This window comes from Berghia stephanieae, unplaced genomic scaffold (genome assembly GCF_034508935.2).
Source record: "Berghia stephanieae isolate SIO BIC M18660-M18661 unplaced genomic scaffold, UCSD_Bste_1.3 scaffold3073, whole genome shotgun sequence".
In the NCBI taxonomy this organism is placed as follows: Eukaryota; Metazoa; Mollusca; class Gastropoda; order Nudibranchia; family Aeolidiidae; genus Berghia; species Berghia stephanieae.
The window spans coordinates 1-8,490 of record NW_027624260.1 but is presented as its reverse complement, the minus strand read 5'-3'; the positions used below and the strand labels follow the sequence as shown (position 1 = coordinate 8,490).

At 38.1% G+C, this 8,490-nt stretch overlaps 1 pseudogene; it reads left to right on the top strand.

Moving 5' to 3' along the window:
- Positions 1–4,788: 4,788 nt before the first annotated feature.
- On the top strand, positions 4,789–8,416 carry LOC144961566 (DNA-directed RNA polymerase II subunit RPB1 pseudogene; annotated as a pseudogene).
- The last annotated feature ends 74 nt before the right edge of the window (positions 8,417–8,490 follow it).

Below are 8,490 nucleotides of genomic sequence, written 5' to 3'. Positions count from 1 at the left end.
AATTTTGGGGAGGGGAATGTCAAAATCGAAAGTAAAATAAAGCGAAAGTGAAAGTATGAAGGTAACGACAACAAACCCAGCCTTGAGCTAAGAAACCGCGCCATCTCTCTAATCGGTATAATAATTGATAATAAATTAGAATATAAGGTACCTAACCTATATTTTTCATCATCTCACTATAAATTTGAACTGAGAGAAAAACCTCCCAAGCTTATTGTTATAATGTTCAAGTAGAAATTGATCGATAAACGAACGGGATAAAACCATCCCCCTCACACACACACACACACACACACACACACACACACACACACACACTTCCTCCTTCTTCTTCTTCCTCTCTCTCTCTCTCTCTCTCTCTCTCTCTCTCTCTCTCTCTCTCTCTCTCTCTCTCTCTTCCACACACACACACACACACATACAAACATAAACATCCTCCTCCTCTTCCTCCGCTTAATAAGGCTTTGCTGTCTATTGATGCTATGCGTTTAAGTAAACTACTCAGAACATCCGCCAATCGGAGATAACGTACCAACACCCACAACTATGTGCAACCTTAAACGTTAAAAGTCTGATTGATGAGAACTAATCTTAAATGGCTGTCTAAAACTATAACATAGAGATGAGTGATGTCAATTTCGTTCCTTCTATTGGTATCTGAGGACGAGATTGCCTAGTCGATAAGGCATTACAATTCCACCCGGAGACACGAGTTCGCGCCCAGCTTTGGCATTTGGTTTTTATTTTCAATGAGCAATAAAATCAGCACCCATTGCTCTCTTTGCGGCGCTGCACTGCGGCTGATGCCTGAGAGAAGGATAATAGTGTGGCGCCCGGGATAGGGCTGCTATTCGGGCACCGGGTTTGGATCAAATTTAGTCACACACCGGGGCGAGCAGCTCATGTGGCTCGTTGGCTCGATACCGGGATGGTCTCGTGACGGTCGACCGGGATTTACACCTTTGCCCTCCCGTGTGCCTCAAGCCCCCTCACCACTGCAAGGTAAAGATCCACGAGGGAAACTGGCTGAGTAAGATCAAAGAGAGAGGGAATGGGGATACCCCTCTCATGCGCATAATGGACGGTGCCCCCGTTTCGAGCCGAAATAAGTACGCAGAATCTCTGACTACGGACAGAGCTGCACATACGAGATGGAAGTCGGTTTGGACGAATTCAATCCCTCGTGGGGGCGGGGACCTACACTCCTCTAAGCTTGGTGAGAAGTTGCCAGGCTTTGATTCCAGTAAGAGGAGACACTGGGTAGCTGCGAATCGGCTTCGGTCGAGGAGCTGCCTAACGGCAAGTGCGTTACATCGGTGGGGTCTAACTTCCTGTCCAATATGTCCACGCTGTGGGCAAGAACCCGAGACGGCAGAGCATCTAGTCGAAAGGTGTGTTGTGACGATGCTACCAGGCGGGTTCGCGACGGTGCACGAATGCGGACCGGACTTTGCTGATTTGGTCGATCGTCATAACATAATAGTGTGAACCATAAGCAGCTGCTGCCTGAGAGAAGGAATGGGGACACCCCTCTCAATCGCATTATGGACGGTGCCCCCGTTTCGAGCCGAAATAAGTCCAGTAAACCTTGTACGCAGATTCCCTGACTACGGACAGAGATGCATATACAAGGTGGAAGTCAGTTTGGACGAATTCATTCCCTCGAGGGGACGGGGACATACACTTCAAAAACTAGGTAAGAAGTTACCAGGCTTCTTCTTCTACACAAGTAAGAGGAGACACTGGGTGGTAGCGAATCGGCTTCGGTCGAGAACCTGCCTCAGGGCAAAATCGCTTCATCAGTGGGGACCACAGATTACACTAGTAGTCTGTGGTGAGGACCAGCGACATCTATTAGACGATTGTGGGGACTTTCCACCTGTCCAACATGTACCGGATGTGGGAAAGAACCCGAAACCGCAGAGTTTGCGACGGTGCACGAATGTGGTGAAGAATTTGCTGATTGGGTGGATCGATATAATATAACATAGTAGTGTGAGTACCAGTAGAAGCTGCTGCCGGAGTTATCTCGGTTTTTTCTCAACATAGACCATAAAGATAAAAAACAATTCCCGGAGGATGATTCAAGGTTTTTTTTGTTTTGTTTTTTTAAATTAATACAATCGGCTTGAGACTCTCCTCTCTCTCTCTCTCTCTCTCTCTCTCTCTCTCTCTCTCTCTCTCTCTCTCTCTCTCTATCTATCTATCTATATGTATGTATGTATGTATGTATGTATGTATGTATGTATGTATGTATGTATGTATGTATGTATGTATGTATGTATGTATGTATGTATGTATGTATGTATGTATGTATGTATGTAACTTGAGCATCTTGGGTATTTATATAGAGTAATATCCATTGAAGTGCTCAAAGCACTTTACAAAGGGTTCCTAGCCAACAACGACACCGTGTAGAACGAAACATGTCGCCTGTTAGGTGGTGTTACATATTTCTGTTGGACGGGAAACGACCAATACGTATTTGACACCTGGGTATGTCAGGAGACATTTTAGTTAAGAGCGTTTTCCAAGGACACAACTATGTACCGCTCAGAGCGAGACTGAAACCCTTGACATTCCGGTCCGAAGGCGAGTGTCATACCACTCGATCCCATAGCCGAACATGTAAGCGTATATGTCTGTAGATTGCATTATATGTATATCGTAGATTAACCAAGCAAGAATAAAACAAGCTAGCTCATAAAATCCAAATGTAGCCTCGTAAGCCTTTTAGTATTTTCCCCTCTTATAATGGTTGTAAGTACCTTGTGACTGTGTTGCTCAGCATTATATGAAGTAAGGACAAGAACGTATTCTGTTGTGCCTCTCATATCTCCGGAGTCGTCTTTCTTGGGGCATCAGTTCAAGGTTGAGCTAGTTAGTACTTTGATGGAAAGCAACAGATACGATTTTCGATTTCCAATGTGTATAATTATATTCTGCCATACTTTATTTAAACAAACAATAATAATAATAATAATAATAATAATAATAATAATAATATATAAATAATAATAATAATTAATAATAATAATAAAAATAAAAAATAATAATAATAATAATAATAATAATAATAATAATAATAATAATATAATAATAATAATAATAATAATAATAATATTAAATAAATAAATAAATAAAATTTAAAAAAATAAAAATAAAAACGTATTTCGAATGTTGGCCAGCAAAGTCTCAGGTTTGAGAATTTTGCCAAGACGAGGATAATTTTAATCGATCGATATTTGAAAGACGAGTTTTCTGGATAAAATGTTTCATACGTATTGTTTCTTTTTTTTTTTTTTTTTTTTTTTTTTTTTTTTTTTTTTTTTGAGGGGGTAGATAGGGGTTTCTTTGATTAAACAAAACAAAACAAACAAAAATTTCAGGGTTTTCTGAATTTATCACGTGCTTGTGAGATTTTCAGTGGATACAGAGGGGGGTACTATTGATGTTATGTGTTAAAGTAAAATACTCACAACACCCGCCACCCAAATTAAAGATAACAACACACACTACTGTGTGTAACCATTAAAGATTATAGTTTGATATAATTTAGGGAGAACTAATCATTAACAGGCTGTCTAAACACAATAACAAATATCCGGGTGACGTCAATTCCGTCTTTTTTATACAATTTAATTTTTGTTTTTGTTTGTTGTAAAACAGCCTCTTCAGTTGCACATGGCTGATTATTTTTATATGTTTAAATTGCATCACTAATGTTGATATGGTAATTGTTTGATAAATCCGCAGTACTTAAATCAATAGCGCATTGGACACTGATCGGTCGGCGTCTACAATTTGCAAATCTGATAACCCAAATTGTTTTGGTCCCATTGTTGTCATGGAAATACTCTCCAAACAATATAAAATATTGTCCATTACAAAAATGTAAAATCAAGCCTATAATTGCGCTCGGTTATCAGACCTGCAAACATATGCACACAGGAACTAATCGACGTGTATATGTATACATAGGTCTGACGTCCGAATCCCACTTTGGGCATGGACAATATTTTGCGCCATTGTTTGATATTTTCCATTACAACAATGAGCCCATAATGTATTGGGTCATCAGACCAGCAAATGAGTGTACGTCGGAGCTGATCAATTCTTTATTGACCGTTTTCATGAATCCTGATATATTTTTTTTTCAGAAATAATTCCCAGATAAGGGATTGGAAATGTTTGCAAAATCAGTGAAAACCATTTATATAATGTAAACTTTCCAAACAAAGAGATCAATCGTTTTATAATTTTACAAACATTTCAATCTGCATTCCTACATCATTATTTCTACTTGTTGTGCAATCAATGATTTTACTACGTACTACGTAAGTTTACAATTTTCAAATTTGAATAGATTGAAATTACCGGTTCTTTGATTCTGGATAGTGTAGTTTGTGTTCAGCATAAAATAACGTATTTGCCTTGCTAGCTGATCTAGTTGGCTTTAAATCATTCATGTGTGTGTGTGCGCACTGAAAAGGGAAACTCGTCAACATCTAAAATAGTGCTTACTGAACAGGATCCTTGTTCATGTTGTGGGACACCGTGCATTTGAAAAGTGGAAGCCCCGAATTCATATTGTTATAAAAGCTGGGGTTCCTTCAACGGAAGTTTAATTTTCAGCTTTCGCTGACTTTCAAAACGTTGGACAAAAACATTGACTCGTGTATTTTTACTCAAGTCATTTTGTTGATTGTTTCAGTCAGTTACCTATAAGTTTACAAACTTACTACAGGTTCTGGGAGTATCATTTAAAGAGTCAGAGCCTCAGTCAAAATGACTGTGGCCGCTGGTTACACGGGGGACTCAAACGCACCTTTGCGTGATGTCAAAAAAATCCAGTTCAGCATTTTGAGCCCGAGGAAACAGTACGAATATTTTTTTTTCTTCTCCCCATATTATATTCTTTTGCAATTATCCCGACCCAAAAATAAAACTTATTAAAAATAATAATTATGTGGAATAGTGTTACCTTGTGTACATCGAACGTTGAGTGATTAGATAGTGAATTTATTTATTTGATAAATTTTCATTCAAATAAATTGTCACAGCCTGAGGCCCGAGTTGATTGAGTCAGTCAGTGTCAGTCATTCCCCCACCAGCTGGCACCACACTCACACGACTATGACTTGACTCCACTTCTATTACAATATGAATACTATAATGGGGGCCCCAATAGCTCAGTTGGTAAAGCACTCAACACCCGCTTCAAACGCAAATGGACCCAGGTGCAGTTGAGATTTTTGTTTTGTTTCTGATGATATCACCCGATCACCCCCCCCCCCCCCCCTCCACTCAGCAGTGATTGGATTTGGGTAGCTTTGGGTCTGTTTGATCTGGCGGAAAGTACTTTTCAACAGTCCTATCCTAAGGGTAGCAAGCAATTGCTATTGTCGGTTTCATGCTATAGAAACCGGGGTAAACTCAATGGGTCTGCTGAGTCTGAAGTTGGACTTCGAATGAAAGTGATGGGTGACAAAATGGAAAGGCTTCGGGTGGGAACAAAATAGACATTTCTGGTACAAAACCTTTGTCAGCACAACAGTAAACAAATGAATGTGGAAAACAATTAAAATTGTTAATAATTTTTATTTGTTTTCCACATTCATTTGTCGTGTTGCGCTGACGAGGTGTTTGTACCAGAAATGTCCATTGTCTGTTTTGTTCCCATCCGAAGCCTTTCCATTATCACTTTTTTCATCACCCAAGACTTAAGGGAGCCCATACCGCTCTCTACTTTTTGGATGGTATAAGTATAGGCATAGGTAGTCCTTCACTAGTCCTTGCCACCGTCGTCACCATTGACGGCCTCATCATTGGTCCAAAAGAAACGTCAATGTTTTGTAACCGTTATTTTGAAAATGGTATTAGTATTGGTATACATTTTATCTGTTAACTGTGACAACAATGTCTCATTATTATAATGATGATAAACCTAAAACATGGTAAAAGTATAGGTACTGATGAAAATGATGACAAATAAATGAAATAAGAAATTAAGAAAACTAGAATAATGATAAATAATAAAAAAGGAAATTTAAAAAAGATAATATATTAGTAAGAAAGCAGGTAAATAAAAGTAAAAACAATAATTAATGTTGAAAAAAAAATCAGTTGTTGTTCCCTTTGGGATTTGAACCCAGGACCTTCCAATCAATAGTCAAACAGCTTATCGACTACTCTACAGATCCAGCCAACTTGTGGAGATATTTAATCATGTTCAAAGAAGAATTTTTAAAAAAGAAAAAGAATTATGCTACTTCTGTTTGTTATTTTTAAAGTAAATTGCACATTAGCAGAAAGAAACAAGGTATAGTTTTAGTAACTATTTTTGCGATTAACAAAATGCTGGGGTGATATCTAGTTATATATTAGGTATAGCTCTATTAGAGTTAGAGCAATATCTAGTCATTTTATTGTTGTAATGGAAAACTTAACTAAATCTGACCATCAACACCATTACAACAATGTTTAAACAAGCCTATAATTGTATTTAAGATATTATTCCTGCAAATATTTGCACATACAGTGCAGAGCAGATATATCCACAATGCATAAATTGACATCTCGCTTATATTGACATAACAAAGTCGCGACGGTTGTATCAAATTGCGATCTATAAAATATATCAGTAATTGGTCTCATGAAAAACAATACCATAATTTAGAATTGATTTATGATATCCTGCAAGGAAGTCAACAGCCAATGAAAATGCTAATATCCTTCCATGAGGTAAAATAACAGCCAAAGACATCCCATGAATCATGAGGCCAGTGGTGAAGTCTAGTCCCAAACGACACATGCATTTCACCGTACCAAAACCTGTACTGGGAATTCCCAATATTACTTTGCTTTCGTAAATCAGGCCATTGTGAAAGTGAAACGCTCCTCATCATTCTTTCTTAATGCTCACCACAATCACCAACGACATGTAACATTGTCTGCCTGTCTTCTCAAACTACTTGAACAAACCGTTTTATCTTTGTCTAGAAAGACTTTTATATGATTCTTTAATATAACTGTGGGGTGTGGGACAAAAGGATGTAACATTGCCCAATAAATGTCCGCTTTCTTTTTGTATAACGGTAACACTGGTATGATTAAGAAGTGTTCTTTGGCAGCATTCAATAGATAGAATGAAGTTGACGTCAATCGGGTCTTTGTTATGTGTTTTTGCCATCCACAGTTATGAGTAATTCTCACTTAACTGTATTATCCAGACTATAAAAGTTCATGGTTACACAGAGTTTTGTGTGTTGTTTCGTTATACTTCCGGGTGACAATGTTGTGAGCTGCTTAGCCAAGCGCATACTATCTATAGGGGGAAAAAAAGCATCATTGTTATTGGTATCCAGTCTTGGGGTTAATAAGACAAGATAGCAGCGGACATCAGCCGGTACACGTTAGTGCCAATTTTTCTCTAAGCTAACTTTGCTTCTCCTGACCAATGTCAAAGCTGTCTCTAATTGTGCTAGAAACAGTTGAAATGTACTCAGCTTTGTTTGACTTAACTCCTATCTATCACATGTAAAAAAATGCTTCTTTTTTTTTTTTTTTTTTTTGTAGCGTCGTTATGTCAGTAACTGATGATGGGGGCATCAAATATTCAGAGACCATGGAAGGAGGCCGACCCAAGATTGGTGGCCTTATGGATCCTCGACAAGGTGTGGTGGACAGAACGTCACGTTGTCGGACTTGTGCTGGGAACATGACAGAGTGTCCTGGTCATTTTGGTCACATTGAGCTGGCTAAACCTGTCTACCATGTTGCATTCCTCACTAAAACAGTGAAAATCCTCCGATGCGTCTGCTTCTTTTGTTCCAAGCTGTTGATGGATCCAGTAAGTGATTTAGGTTTTTTAAAATTTGCACTCGTCTCTCAAATCAGTCACATAAATTTTGCCTGTCCGATCAATTAGCGTAACAGCAGTATTTTAAACCAAGGAGAGAATTCTGTAACTGTTTCTCTTCATGTCCAACAAAGACATGAAAAGTCATATTTAAACAATCTTTATATATTTTTTCTTTTTTTTGTTAATTTATTAATATTTCTTATGGCACAACAAAATCAACTAGATCTGATTATTTCCCTTGTGACTTTATTGTATATATGGATTGCGCTGTATAGATTTTAGCTGAGAAAGCTGAGTAATGGGCTATTCCAAAGTCTCATGAATTGATATTTTAGGATCAATTGTCTTTTCAGTGCTAATAATAATAATGTCATTGCCTGTCAGATTTTTTAAAAGATTTTGATAATGTTTTTTAGGCTACCATAGGTATAACTCTAAGGCACCCACAGCGTTTAAATCAAATGTTTATTGTCTTGCAGAGTCACCCAAAGATGAAAGATGTCATCAGCAAGTCAAAAGGCTATCCTCAAAAGCGACTTGCCCATGTTTATGGTTGTGTGTCGTGGTAGAAAAGTGTGTGAAGGAGGTGATGAAATGGACAAGAGGAAAGATGAGATGGGAGGGGA